This window comes from Cupressus sempervirens, chromosome 2, assembly GCF_028749045.1.
Source record: "Cupressus sempervirens isolate cs-2001-9-10 chromosome 2, ASM2874904v1, whole genome shotgun sequence".
Lineage (NCBI taxonomy): Eukaryota > Viridiplantae > Streptophyta > Pinopsida > Cupressales > Cupressaceae > Cupressus > Cupressus sempervirens.
Window position 1 is genome coordinate 628907815 of NC_143119.1, and position 16620 is coordinate 628924434.

The 16620-nt window shown below is 37.5% G+C and overlaps 1 pseudogene; it reads right to left on the reverse strand.

Moving 5' to 3' along the window:
* Positions 1–1290: 1290 nt before the first annotated feature.
* LOC149574938 (putative UPF0481 protein At3g02645) lies at positions 1291–15542 on the reverse strand (annotated as a pseudogene).
* Positions 15543–16620: the final 1078 nt, after the last annotated feature.

Consider the following 16620-nt stretch of genomic DNA (forward strand, 5'->3'; position numbering starts at 1 on the left):
GTTCTACTCAATGTTTCACTACATGTTAGTTCTAAATATCTCAAGAATATTTGATATGTTTAACTATATAGATTTACTGTGTTAATGTTTTCTAAAATGTAATTAATTTAGCTATCTAGGTCTAAACTTGAGTTTTCTAAGTTTGATGTAATATCTATGTCTATGATTAAGAAGATATTTAATTAAGTAATACTATAGTTATCTAGATGTAAAATCTATACCTATGGTTAATTAAATTAAAATTGACTTTAGATTTAATTTTCTAATATACATACTATGTACTTTATCTAACATATGATTTAAATATATATAAAAATTAACTAATCTAATAACTAACTACTAAAACACTTAAAATACAATTAATTTAACTAATACTAACATGTAATAACTAAAAAAAACTTAACAAAAAAAATAAAAACACAAATAAAAACCACCTACCACTTACGACTGAAACACCCTATTCCGCTCCCCAAAATCTGGAAACTGCAATAGTGAAATGGCCTCCCAAATGTGATTTTGGCGCATATATATTACCTTGTACTGGGTTTCAGCCAAAATAGTTTTGGCCAGAACTGGTTCAGTCATAACCTTGCCTACTACATCACCCCAGGAAGGTGTCATGTATGAATGACCTGAAGGTTTTTGGTCATAACCCCTCAAGATATTCCAAATGGTGACATAGGTTTGTGCTTTTACCTAGTTGTGTTTATTGTTGATGAACATTGGCTCAAGGCATTGCATTGTAATTATTGTTAGCTTAAATTTGATTTTATATGTATCTTGTCTAGTTTACACTTGTTTAAGAGTTTGTAAGAAATGTATACACCATCTCTCCTATTTGATTTAGCATTTGAAGTGTTATTCTACACTTAGCTATATACTTGATCCATCTTATTATATTGTAGACATCTTCAAACCCTCTTCTTCTCTCTTTGACTATATATACTTCTATCAGTATAATATCAAATTGCCGTTGATTAAGCTACCACCATGCATCTATGATAACTATACGTATACATAAAATAATATAAATAATATTAATAGTTTTAAGCTTGAAAACCCTAACCTAAATTATCACATATAAACTTAAATTTGAAAACTTACCGCTAGAAAATAATTTGATTTGTATACCTAAAATTCATTAATCCATATAATGACAATATTCAAAATATCAAGAAGTACAACATAATGATAATAATATTCAAAATCCAGTGATAATATTCAAAACCCCAAGTAGTAGAACATAATGAAATGAAGTGCCTATGTAGTTGAGGAGTAGCAGATCATTTTCTATTTGATTTGGCACGATTCAAATAGGCAAACTACTTGCACAAATGTTAAGACTAAAAGTACTAGACCACCCAAGAGCGAGAGAAATAGCCAAGGCTTTGAGCAGTGGGTCATAACAAATTGAGCCCACAGAACTTTCCACTACTTTTTGCGATAATCATGAATGGATGAAATAGCCTTGTCAATTAGATCGTACCTTAGCATTTCAGTGGATGTCACCATAGAATTCCAAAACTTAGCAATCTCCTCGTCACTTCGAAGCTTGCTGGTGATGATGTCCTCTCACCTCAACAAACCCACATCATCACTAGTGTTAATTGTGAGAAATATATTAAAATTTAATTTAATACTCACGACCCTAAACCTAAAATTTTACTTGGCACTTGATGGTGTCGAGTGGCAGGTTGCTCGGCACTTGATGGTGCTGAGTGATAGGCAATAGGTGCCGAGTTAGCTCGGCACTCAAAGAAATAATACTTGGCAACAATGGATGCCGATTAAGCTTAGCTCCAAAGGAAATGCTCAGCAATAATTGACACCGAGTGAGCTTGGCTCCAACTAAGAAAGAGGATGCCGAGTGTTCTATTCAACTGAAAAATTATAACTTAAGAAATTCCAACGTGAATGCTTTCACCATTAAAACTAGAGAGCCAAAGCTTTAAGCTTTCAAACAAATTAATCCAATGCAACATACAAGGGAAGAGCAATGGATTCAAGTATGCCTTCTTGCCTTCTATTCAATCTTTGATTTAAACTATTAAAAAATTTGGGAGCATTCGGCTTCAACCAGAAAACCCTAAAACAACCCTAAACTGGTAAAACTTCAAACTTCAATAAACTTTAAACCTGCAACTCTAATGGCTGCTTACAATGGTGCCTCGAACAATCACTGCTTCAACAGTAAAAATCCAAACAACTTACAGAGAGAACAAGGGAAACACGTGCAACTGCAAGCACAAACTTCTTTTCTTCTTCCTTCTTCTGCTTTGCTCTTCTCTGCAACTTCTGATCTGCTTGATCTGCTTGAACACTATACATGAATGAATAAACATTCCTTTTTGTCACATTCCATTTTCCCCCTCTTTTTTTGATTTGAAAAATCTAACCTACCAAAAATAAATGTCTACTTTTCATGGATGCCTGTGGTGACCTGATAGGGTAGATGGGTGTGGGGCTCGAGGACAACCTGCAGGCATTTGACGTTTAAATTTCCAACACTTCCCTTTGTCCCGAGCCAAACAAGCAAGGATCACTACTGATCCACATCAACTACACCAAGACACTCTCTTAGGTGTACAAAACTTCCTATTCCTAATGGCTTTGTGAAAATTTCTACTAGCTGCTGCTCAGACTTGCAAAATTCCATCTTGATATCCCCATTCTCCACCTACTTTCTGATGAAGTGATATCTAATCTCTATGTGTTTGCTTCTCCCATGGAAGACTAGATTCTTAGACAATGCAATTGATGAGATGTTGTCGCAATAAATTACGGTTCCAACCTCTTGCCTTTCATTCAAATCTGTTAAGATCCTCCTTAGCCAAATTGCTTGACATGCTGCTGCATTTGTTGCTATGTATTCAGCCTCTACTATAGATTGAGCAACAATAGGTTGCTTCTTGGATGCCCATGAAATTGCACCCGATCCCATATGAAACATGTATCTGGAAGTGCTCTTCCTATCATTTATACTTCCAGACCAATCACTATTTGTGTAACCAACCAACTTGAAATCATCATTTGCAGTATACAAAATCCCAAATCCCTTGGTACCTTTCACATACCTTAGGATCCTTTTTCCTACTTGCCAATAGGAATCCTTTGGTGTTTCCATAAATCTAGAAATCAGACTTATTGCATGCATTAGGTCTGGCCGAGTTGCAGTCAAATACATTAGACTTCCAACCATACTCTTGTATAGTGTTGGATTCACTCTCTTGCTAGAGTCTTCATTGCTCAACTTCAGACCTATTGTTGTTGGTGTGGGGGCTGCCTTACTATTCTGCATTTTAAATCTCTCCAAGATCTGCCCTGCATATTTTTCTTGAGAGATGAAGATGTCATTATGCATTTGTTTTACTTCTATGCCTAGAAAGTATTTCAAGAGACCTAGTTCTGTCATTTCAAATTCACTTTTCATGGCCTCTTTAAAGTCACCAATTAGAGCCTTATCATTACTAGTAAAAATCAAGTCATCTACATACAAGACAACAATCAATACATTACCATCTATTGCCTTGATGTAAAGAGTGGGCTCACCATTGCTTTTGCCAGAGCCATTGCTCATCAAATATGAGTCAATCATATTGTACCATGCCCTTGGAACTTGCTTGAGCCCATAAAGAGCTCTCTTCAATCTATATAATTTATTCTCTTCACCTGCAACTTCATAACCAGGTGGCTATTCCACATACACTTCTTCTTTCAATACACCATTTAGGAAGGCAGACTTCACATCCATTTGAAATACCTTCCACTTGTGTTGGGTTGTAATTGCTATGACAACACGCACAGTTTCCATTCTTGCAATCGGGGCATATGTCTCATCATATTCTCTTCCATACTGCTATTTGTAGCCCTTGACTACTAGCCTTGCCTTATGCTTATAAATTTTTCATTCAGCATTGCATTTGGTCTTATAGACGCATTTCACTCCAATCACTTGCTTCTTGGGAGGCAATTCAGTTAGCTCCCATGTCTCATTCCTTTCTATGATATCTATCTCCTCATCCATGGCTTTACACCATTTCTTCTCTTTGATTGTTTCTTCAAAATATATTGGATCACTATGAGAAAATAATGCAAAATTAACACTCTCATCATAATCTTCATATCTTTCATCTTGGTATATCTCCCTAAGACTCTTGGTCTTTCTTGGTAATAGGGAGGAGAGTGTGGGATCAGAATCTTCACTGCTACTACATTGCCGACTAGCTCAGTCTTCACTATTACTTGACATTGACACTCGGTCATGCCTAGAGGAGCTCAACAGTGTTTGAATCTTCTTGCCTTTTCTTCTACTTACTCCTTCTTCTTGCTGTTCATCAACATCTTCTTCACTCATAATTGGCACTTTACTAGAAGTGCTCGGTGACTCATTAATTCAACCATACCAAGACTGATTTTCAAAAAAATTCCACATCTCTTGAAAGAGTCATTTTTTTGTTCAATGGGTCATACAATCTTTATGTCTTTGATTCTAAGCTATACCCTGTGAAGATGCACTTCACACCTTTGTCATCCAATTTTTGCCTTTTTTCTTTAGGTACATGTTCATATGCAACACATCCAAACACCCTTAGGTGTTCAACTGTCCATCTTCCTCATGACCATGCTTCCATTGGAATTTTTTCATGGACTTCCTTTGTAAGACACCTATTAATTAGGTAAACTATTTTTCCCATAGCCTCTCCCCAAAATCTAGTTGGGAGACCTTTCTCTTTCATCATGCTCCTTGCCATTTCAATAATGGTCCTGTTCTTTCTTTTAGCCACTCCATTCTGCTATGGTGTATAGCTGGTTGTGAGCTCTTTCTTTATGCCATGTTTCTTGCAAAAGTTTACAAAAGAATTGGAGGTATACTCCCCTCCTCTATCTGATCTTAAGATTTTGATATAGTGTCCACATTCTCTTTTAGCCTGGGCTTTAAATTCTATAAATTTTTCAAATGCCTCAGATTTATTCTTTAAGAAATACACCCATGTCCTACAACTGAAATCATCAATAAATGTCATAAAATAAGTACTCCCCCCAATGGAAGTGACTTGCATAGGATCGACTAGGTTAGTATGCACTAACTCTAATGGATATCTAGCCCTCCTAGAATTTCTAGAATTAAAGCAAAGCCTATGTTGCTTACCCAAAATACAAGCCTCACACTTGTCACATGAATTTCCTATACGTGGAAAACCTTCTACCATTCTTTTATTTTACAATAAATTTGAACCAACATAGCCAAGGTGACCATACCTAAGGTGCCATAGCCATGAGGGGTCTTCAATCACACTCCTTAGAGCGGATTGTGTGGGAGGTGCAACACCAAGTTGAGATGAGAGACATGTCCCTATCTTCAAGGGAAACATTCTATTCTTTGTCATTTGAACTGCTACAAGTAAGTTCTTGCTCCCATCCTTTTCATGAATGACATACCTATCATTTTCCATCAGCACCTTGTATCCATTTTGAATGAGCTGACCAATACTCATCAAATTGTGCTTCATACCAAGGGCAAAATATAAATTTTGTATTTCCTTCTTCTCACCTTTCTTGGTGCAGACCATAATAGATCCTTTGCCCACAACTGGTAGGGTTCCATTGTTACCCATCTTAATTTCTGATTTGAAACTCTTGTCAATGAATGAAAATAAGGTTTCATTACCACTCATTTGGTTGCTACATCCACTATCAAGGTACCAAACCTCAGGGCTTCCTTCTTCACCAAAATTACACATGATGAAGGCAGTGGCATTGTTTCCACTTCCCATATTCACATTAGCCACATTTGCTTGTCCTGACTGATCATTTTGCTTCTTCTAGCATTCATTTGGATAATGCCCATATTTATGACAGTAGTAGCATTCTACATTACTCTTATTTGAGTTGTAGTTTTTCTTACCTCCTCTTGAGGTATTTTGAGAGCTACTTGCTCCATCTGCTCTTCTTGAGCTTTCTGCCATAGCATTTCTTTGTCCTCCATTTCCTTGGCCTCTACCTCTAGAGTTTCTACCTAAACCATTTCTTCCTCTCCCCCTTCCTCTTGGATTTGTCTGAGCTTTGAATGCTTGCTCTTGGGAAAATGAGGAAGTAGATCTGTTGATCCTATGCTCATGGGTTTGAAGTGTACCCATCAACTCATCCATTGTCAAAATAGTGAGGTCTTTTGCCTCTTCTATGGTCATGACAAAATTGTCATATTTATGAGGTAAACTCCTCAATATCTTTTCCACTATCCTCAGCTCTTGATAGTCTTCTCCATTTGACTTCAGTTGGTTAATCACATTGGAGGTCCTTGAATTGAAGTCTACAACTGATTCATTCTCCTTCATCTAAAGGTTCTCAAACTCCCTCCTTATGTTCTGTAGCTTTACTGTACAGACTTTATCAGTCCCCTTGAAGTTCATCTCAAGAATATCCCATGCTTCCTTTGCATAATTTTCTATTGCAATCTTTGGGAATACTATCTCTATCATTGCTACTTCAATAAGACTTAATGCCTTAGCATCCTTCCTCCTTGACTCCTTCAAATGAGTATTCTATGCATTTGTGAGGGCAGCATACTGAGTTGGGTCTATCACATCATTGAACTCATTAACAACAAACTCTCACAAATCATTTACAACCATAATGGTTTTCATCTTCTTTTCCCATGTATCATAATTTTTCCCATTGAAGGGTGGTGACTGCTGCCATATCTTTCCTGCATCTCCTGCCATGTCAAATATCCCAAGAAAAACAAATGCCCTAACTCACTGTGGATGTGGGGCCTCAAAGCTCTGATACCATGTGAGAAATATATTAAAATTTAATTTAATACACATAACCCTAAACCTAAAATTTTACTCGGCACTTAAAAGTTGCTCTGCACATGAAGGTTCTGAGTACCAGTTTTACTCAGCACTTGATGGTGCCAAGTGGCAGGCTATAGGTGTCGAGTTAGCTCGGCACTCAAAGAAATAATACTCGGCAACAATGGATGCCGAGTATGCTCGGCTCCAAAGGAAATGCTCAGCAACAATAGATGCTGAGTGAAGTTGGCTCCAACTGAGAAAGAGGATGCCAAGTGTTCTATTCAACTGAAAAATTATAACTTTAGAAATTCTAACGTGAATGCTTTCACCATTAAAACTAGAGAGCCAAAGCTTTAACCTTTCAAACAAATTACTCAAATGCAACATACAAGGGAAGAGCAATGGATTCAAGTATGCCTGCTTGCCTTCTATTCAATCTTTGATTTAAACTATTACAAAATTTGAGAGCATTCGACTTCAACTAGAAAACCCTAAAACAACCCTAAACTGGTAAAACTTTAAAATTCAATAAACTTTAAACTTGAAACTCTAATGGATGCTTACAATGGTGCCTGGAGCAATCATTTCTTCAACATGACAAATCCAAACAACTTATAGAGAGAATAGGGGAAACACGTGCAATTGCAGACACACACTTCTTTTCTTCTTCCTTCTTCTACTCTGCTCTCCTCTGCAACTTCTAATCTGCTTGATCTGCTTGAACACTACAAATGAATGCATAAAAATTCCTTTTTGTCACATTCCATTTTCCCCCTCTTTTTCTGATTTGAAAAATATCACCTACCAAAAATAAATGCCTACCATTCATGGATGCCTGCGGTGACCTGACAGGGTAGATGGACGTGGGGCTCAAGGACAACCTGTAGGCATTTGACGTTTAAATTTCCAACATTAATTAGATCATTCATTAGAATGGTGTATCTTGTGATGGGCTTTTCCTCTTCTTGGGAGTAGATTTCCAAGGCAATCAGATTTCTGAGTATCACTTCTGATGGAGACACAACCCAAGCATAGAATGGACACAATAGAAAAGGGGAAATTATAATAACTAAGAATATAAGCTAGTACAATAGTACAGGGAAAATAAACTTCAAAACATGCCCTAAGGGCTTACAATAGCATAAATCTAGAGATAATTTCTCCTTTCAGTACTTTCTCTCAAACTCCACTCCAAACTGCTTTTTACAATGCCAAAAATCTCCTTAAATAGACCCTGGAGGGTTAAGGACTAGGAGTACATTCTAGAAAGTGCTAGTAGGCATCCACCGACCAAATAGAAAGTTCCAAAGCTACGTTAGAAGTCAGTGCAAATCTAGAAGAATCCAAAAACGGTAACCAAACTTTCGGAAGGCATAACTTTTGAACCGTAGCTCCGATTGATGAACCGTCTATATTTTCAGAAAACTCTCGAAGCACTCTATAGAACTATGGATGAGCTATGCTTGTCCCCCATTTTTTGGCCCTTTTCAAGGTCATTTAATGCCACTAACCTAACTTTGAAGCATTCTTAGGAGGTCTCCAAAACCTGAAAAACTGCAATAACTTTCAAACCGTGGGGCCTTTTGACCTGATTCTTTTTCTGGAATGCTCTAAATTACAATTACATTTATCTGGCCAATTAACAGCTTCTAGTTCACCAAAATGATGGCCCAATTACATACTCCTATTTTTTTGGAATTTTCTAGCACACTAATAGTGGAACTGTGAGAGTTGGAACCTTTATTTGACCCAAATGGGTGTCCAAAAATGAAAACACATGAAATAGAAACTAAGTCTAAGTACATTTTTTTGGGTGACATAGGATTGCACTTATACCTCTGGATGCTCCTACATCAGACACCCAGGGTAGATTGAAAAGTGACCCTGTCACTTTATGAATGGTAGAGGAAATCCCAAATGGGAAACCTCAGCTGTTGAAATCCAAGTTGAGCCCTCGATCGGCCATCCTTTCCACTTCACCAAATACTCTTCATACTGCCTATTTCTGGTACTCCTACCCACACAATGATCTAGAATGTCTTCTATCTCCTCTTTCTTAGAAGTAGGAATTGGACATGGCTCTAACACCAGCTCCTCATCTGCACCATCATCATGATACTCTGTTAAATCTACAATGTTGAAAATGGGAGAAATGTGAATACCATTTGGCAGCTCCAACTCATATGCATTTCCTGAGTCATGTTTCTTCATAATTTTGCAAGGGCCAGATTTCTTCATTTTCAGCTTGTTGTAAGTACCGACTGGAAATCTTTCTTTTCGTAAGTGTACCATGACTAGATCCCCTACTTGGAATTCCTTATGTCTTCTCCTTTGATCAGCCCTAGCTTTATACTCTTGATTCATCTTGGTAATGTGTGCTTGAACCTCCTCATGTAGACACTTGATATGTTTACCAAATTCTTTCGTTTCAGCACTTGTCCTCTCCCCTTGCTCTATCTTCCTCAATTCTGGTGCAGTCCTTGGGCTATTCCCATATACAATTTGGAATGGTGATTTTCTAGTACTCCTATTTATATAGTTATTGTAAGCAAACTCTACTTTTGGTAGAATCAAATCCCATCCCTTGGGCTTATCCCCAACTAAACATCTCAACAAATTGCTTAGAATTCTGTTTACCACTTCTGTTTGGCCGTCAGTCTGTGGGTGATGTGTGGAACTGAATTTTAGGTCTATTCTCAACTTCTTCCACAATGTCCTCCAGAAATACCCCACAAATTTAGTATCTCTGTCAGAAACTATACTCCTTGGAAGACCATGTAGTCTTACCACCTCTTTGAAAAACAAGTCTGCAATATGGACAACATCATGAGTTTTGTGGCATGGAATGAAATGTGCCATTTTGGAGAACCTATCAACCACCACGAATACTGAGTCATTACCCCTTTGTGTCCTTGGAAATCCAAGAACAAAATCCATACTTATGTCCTCCCATGGCCTTGATGGAACAGGCAATGGCTGATATAGACCAGTATTTTGACTAAACCCCTTGGTAACTTGACAAACCTTGCAACTCTATACAAACTTCTTCACATCCTATGAAATTTGAGGCCAAAAATAATATTCTCTAAGAATGGAAATGGTCTTATCTCGACCAAAATGTCCAACCATCCCTCCACTGTGTTTCTCCTTAATCAGATTTTCCCTCATGGAACTCCTTGGAATGCACAATTGACTACCTTTGAACAACATGCCATCCTGAATCAAATAGTCTAACCACTTGGTTCTATCTATAGCAACAGGTTCTTTACAAGCTTTCCATGCTTCAGCAAAATCAGGATCCTCGGGGTACAAATTCTTGAGTTCATCAAACCCAACTACTTCAACCTGTATTACTGTAAGCAACAATTGTCTCCTACTTAGTGCATCTGCAACCTTGTTAGATTTTCCACTTCTATGCTTCAACACAAATGTATAGCTCTGCAAGAACTCTACCCACTTCATATGCCTCTGATTCAATTTACCTTAGCTATTTAGGTACTGTAATGCCTGATGATCAGTATACAAAACAAATTCCTTTGGCAACAAATAATGCCTCCATTTCTTTAAGGCCTGAACTATTGCATAGAACTCTTGATCATAAACAGAATACTTTTTCTTTGCATCATTCAGTTTTTCACTAAAATATGCAATAGGCTTACCTTCTTGGCTTAATACAGCCCCAATAGAGCTGCCACTGGCATCACAATCCACATGGAAAACCTTACTAAAATCTAGAAGTGCCAACACAGGCTGTTCTGTCACCTTCTTCTTCAGCAATTCAAAACTTCTCGCAGCTGATGCAGTCCATTTGAACTCTTTTCTATCTCCTCTTATTGTATCAGTTAGGGGTGCACATATGCCACTGAAATTCTTAATAAACTTCTTGTAAAAACTAACCAGACCATGAAATGATCTTACCTTAGTAGCAGACCTTGGAGTAGGCCATTCCAAGATGGCTTTTACCTTCTCTGGATCCATTTTGAGACCTTCGGGTGATATAACAAACCCCAAATAGACTAACTCCCTTTTTGCAAAGATACACTTCTTTAGATTAATTAACAGTTTCTCTTCCCTTAGCCTTTCAAGGACACTATGAATATGCAGTAAATATTCTTCCAAAGTCTTGCTGAAAATTAAAATATCATCCAAATAGACAATAACAAATTTTCCCAAGAACTTCTTAAGTACCTCATTTATGAGCCGCATGAAGGTGCTTGGGGCGTTCGTCAATCCAAAGGGCATGACTAACCACTCATAAAGACCCTCCTTGGTCTTGAAGGCTGTTTTCCACTCATCTCCTTCTCAAATCCATATCTGATGATAGCCACTCTTGAGATCTATTTTTGTGAAGTACTGAGCTCCACTCAAGCAGTCCATAAGATCATCCATCCTTGGCAAAGGAAATCGGTACTTGATGGTTATCCTATTTATAGCTTGAGAATATGTACACATCCTCCACTCTCCATCCTTCTTTGGTGCGAGTACTGCAGGAACTGCACATGGACTCAGGCTCTCTCGAATCAAGCCCTTCCTCAACAGCTCTTGAACCTGTCTATTTAGCTCCTCTATTTCAGTAGGAGTCATCCTGTGAGTAGCCTTATTAGGAAAACTAGCTCCTGGAATCAGATCTATTTGATGACTGATTTGCCTTATTGGTGGCAATCCATTTAGAACATTATCAGAGATAATATCTCCAAACTCCCCTAGTAAATCTAAAACTTCAAGTGGTATTTCACTACTACCTTCTTTATCTTTCCTAGGAATCAAAGCATAGCACATATGCTGATGTTTCATGCCATCTAAAAACTTCCTTTCATCAACAAGACAAATCCTAGCACTGCTACATACCTTTTCACCTTCCTTTTTCATGGGCTTCAATTTGTGGTGAACTCCATCCTTTGTCAGAGAGTACGTGTTTGCATTCCCATCATGTACTGCATGTCTATCAAACTGCCATGGTCTACCCAACAATAGATGGAAAACATCCATCGAAATAACATCACAGAGAACTTCATCATGGTAACTCCCAATTTTGAATTTCACTAAACATTGTTCACTTACCAAGACCTTATGATCATCTTTTACCCAAGCAATCCGATAGGGCTGGGGATGTTTCTCCCTCTTGAGCTTCATCTTGGAGGCCATCTCTTCTGATACCAAGTTATCAGTGCTACCACCATCAATGATCACATCACAACATTTATCCTCACACTTGCATTTGGTATGGAAAAAAATCCTTCGTTGTCCTAGTTCAATCTCACCACTTAGTAGGACTCTTTCATTTACCAAGGTCTCTCCTCTTTCTGCATCCTCTAAATGTGATGATTTTGCATCTTCATCCACATGAGCAACCCTAGCTTGGCCCTTAGCTCTCCTGTCTGTCCTTCCTTGTTGTTGAGGGCATTCAAAGGCATGATGACCTTCTTCATTGCAATGGAAACAGGTACCATGGAAGCCTCCTCTTCCTTTTCCACGTCCTCTACCTCTTCCTCTTTGATTTCCAAAGTCTTGATCATGGGAGCGGTTGAAACCCTCATTCCTCTGGTTCCTACTAGTACCCACATCTTCATTTTTCTTTTGGGTTTCATTGCGGCCTCCAGATGATCTACCGCTTCCCCTTCCTCCTTGACCGCACCCTCTTTGTCTTCCTTCAAACCTTTTGTTCAGCTTCTCTTCAACTCGTAGGGCAAATTGGTATGCCTCTTCAATGCTGGTCATTCTTACCAGACTTAATTTCTCCTAGATGCTAGGTCGCAACCCACTGATATAACGAGAAACCTTCTCCTTATTTTCTTCTGCATGCCCTGCTCTAATCAAGAGTCGGTAAAATTTCTCTATATATTCTTGGACTAATCTTCCTGCTTGCTTTAACCCATGCATCTTCTTAAAAAAATCAAGCTCGTAGTCCACAGGAATGAACTGCTTCTTCAATTTGTCCACCATGCGATCCCATCTTGTGATCTTCTCCTTTCCTCTTCTATTTCTTTCCAATTGGACCTCTTGCTACCAGATTTTGGCATGGCCTTTCAGTTTGGCCTTTGCAAACTTAACCCTATCTGGGTCCCTGATATCCTCATACTCAAAGTATTCTTCTAGTTCATTGATCCAATTGATCAACTCACCTGGTTTCAAATTTCCTGAAAATACACCCACTTCAATTGTAGGTCTTTTCCCAAACTTAGTAATGGCCCTAAAAAGCCTTTCCTCTGCATGATTCAAAACTTCCCTGTCAAATTCCCCTTTTGGTCCAATTTCATCTTCTTCATTGTCATCTTCACTTTCATCACCTACGGCCACAATTGTTCCTCTACGGAGCTCCTCCTGCAATGCTTGTACCTGCCTTTGGAGGGCTCTAACCTCCTCAGGATTAATAGTGCTAGCCCTTCCGCCACGCTCTCTTCGTGGAGGCATCTTCTTAACTCAAACCCACAACCACACAGTCCTAGTGCAAACTGCCTCACAGTCGGCGCTCTATCTACACACTAAGGAAAACCAACTCTGATACCACTTGGTTGAGACACAACCCAAGCATAGAATGGACACAACAAAAAAGGGAAAATTATATTAACTGAGAAAATAAGCTAGTACAACAGTACAAGGAAAATAAACTTCAAAACATGCCCTAAGGGCTTACAATAGCATAAATCTGGAGATAATTTCTCCGAACTGCCTTTTACAATGCCAAAAATCTCCTTAAATAGTCCCCGGAGGGTTAAGGACTAGGAGTACATTCTAGAAAGTGGTAGTAAGCATCCACCGACCAAATAGAAGGTTCCAGAAGCTGTGTTAGAAGTCGGTGCAAATCTAGAAGAATCCAAAAATTATAACCGAATTTTTGGGAAGCATAACTTTTGAACCGTATCTCCGATTGACAAACTGTTTACATTTTCAAAAAGCTATCAAAGCGCTCTATAGGCCTATGGACAAGCTATGCTCATCCCCCATTTTTCAGCCCTTTTTGAGGTCATTTAATTCCCCTAACCTGACTTTGAAGCATTCTTAGGAGGTCTCCAAAATCCAAAAAATTGCAATAACTTTCAAACTGTGGGGCCTTTTGACCTAATTCTTTTGCTGAAATGCTCTAAATTACAATTACATTCATCTAGCCTATTCACACCTTCTAGTTCACCAAAATGATGGCTCAATTACATGCTCCTATTTTTTTGAGATTTTCTAGCACACTAATAGTGGAACTATGAGAGTTGGAACCTTTATTTGACCCAAATGGGTGTCCAAAAATGAAAACACATGAAACAGAAACTAAGTCTAAGTACATTTTTTTGGGTGACACAAGATTGCCCTTATACCTCTAGATGCTCCTGCATCAACTTCTAATCTATTATCTATCTTAAATTGGGGCAAATAAAGTGTGTGACTGCTCTCCTTGAACTCAATATGGCTGATTTCTCTTCTGTGACCTTTCAGTTTCTTGAATTTCACTCCAAGTCTTTTCATTTCCTCTACAATTGGAACATGTTCCCCTCTCTCCCATTCAAGGGATGCAAAGTTCCGACTGATAAATATGACGAAGGTTACCAAAAGAACTAGGGATAAAACTATGAGGATTATCGACAGAATAATGTAATACCCTAAGTAGTCTAATAGGCTAAACAACCTTTCTGTCCAATGCTAGAGCCAGAGGATAAATCGTCCATGTGGACGACCATAATTAGATTTACAAAAAAACTCAGAAAACCAATTACAAATAGATTGGCATAAGAGAGTAAGAATAGTGTATGCAATTGAATGTGAATATAAGTTGGAGTACAAGGATGAGGCAAATTCTTGCCTATCAACCATGTAGAAATGAAGCAATTGCAACATATGATATTTTTCCTTATACACTTGATTAGAGAATTCTGCCACTTCGATGGGGGACAAGTTTTTTAATGATGATTCAAACCAACCTTCGATATCAGGCTTAATCTCTTTTAAAGCCTAGAATGGCAGCTGGTTTTCCATCTTGAGCATATCTTTCACAATTTTTGTCAACAGAGGATGATGACATTTTTTGCAAAGAATACAATTGATGGAAGTCGGCCAGCCTTAAACATCACACACTAAGGAAGAAATTAAGCTTGAAAAAGTAAGTCAAACTTTGACTATTTAGCATTTTTACTCTAGGAATGAAGCCTTAGTGTGTGATGTTTAAGCCGTTCGATGGAAGCCGAGCCACTTTTCTATGTATCTTCATGTTCTCAGAATTCTTGGAGGACTTGAAGAACAAAACAGGCATCCCTCGTCATCATCCATGCACACACTTCACCTCTAACATCAAATTTTCTTGCATAGCTCTCCATAATCTCATTCTCCTTATTCTTGAAACTTTCCACCACTGATTTTAAGCCACAATCTCTTCTAATATATATTTGCTTTATCTTTTCCTCCTCTGATGAGTTTAACTGACTTAAGCCACTATAAATATCTATTTCCTTTTCCCTTTCCATCTTTTCATCCATGATCTCATTGTGCATATCACGGCTCCTTTCCTTTGCTAATGATTCTAAGATTACATTGTGCACTTCTCTTGCTACTTTTGACTTGAGAAGCTCCATCTCTTCATGGGGTTTCTCTTGACCAAAGGAGATGACTTGAGGAAGATAGAACACTTTGGTGTCTTCCCTCAACAGAGAATCTGGAACTTTATCAATCAAACCATCATTCCTCTACCGTTGCGGTTTGGACATCTAGAATTTTTTCTACTTCAACAACCCACTAGTCCTTTCGGCCCCTCTCCTCCATCTTTGGAATGCCTCAACCAGATCTAATTATGCATACACATAAATCTTAAGCTTTGCTTCATCATTGCTTCCTATGATAAATTATCTACTTCATCATTGCTTCCTATGATAAATTATCTACTTCATCATTGCTTCCTATGATAAATTATCTCCCCTCCATTATTATAATGGGATAGGCTAATCTCCATCCAAAATTGTACTAAAGACAAGACAAAGTCATTTTTTCCAAATTCACCAAAATCTTGTGATTTTTTAAATAATTTTTTTGTTGTTTTCCACTACAAACTAAGTGCATCATGAAGATCAAACAATGAAATTTTTAGAAAAATCCATAATATTTTTTATTTTTTAAAAATTGGTCAACCATACAATTTGGATGGAGGATAGGAACATCATAGATAGATATAGAAAGTCAAATCATATAAGATTTATTATCATCATTTAAAAAATTGAATTGTCTTCATGATAAGTCATGCTATAGGTTTCTAGACGATGTTAACTTCAAATATTTTATAAGGAAAAAATATTACAATAACTAGGTATGATCAATAGACAATGTTAACTTCAAATATTTTATAAGGAAAAAATATTACAATAAGAAGGTGTGATCAATAGACACATGTTGGATATAGTAAGTCAGAGGATAAGCTTTATAAAAGATTACAATCACATAAAATATAGATGTTAGACTGATTCAGAAATGCATTTTCATTACCACCGAAAAAAATGTTGAATATTCATTTAACATACAAGGACATTTCTACTATCTTTTTTTTTCAAAAGAATTAACAACTCTGATTTTAAAAACAATTTTCTATATAAATATAATAGTAAAAATGTCAATAATATTGAGAGGTGATATACAATTGCCGAGTGAAGACAAGATGTTGGTTCCATTAATTTTGAAAGGTTCACTTTCAGTGGGACCATCATAAGCGCTCTCCTTACCGACTTCTCTTGCAAGTTGTGAGCATTGTCAACACCACTGTGTTTAATAGGAGTTGGCTCCAACAAGGTACCTTTTTATTCTTATTATTATATGGATCATCTTAGACCCCTGCATTCATCTCATAAATATATCT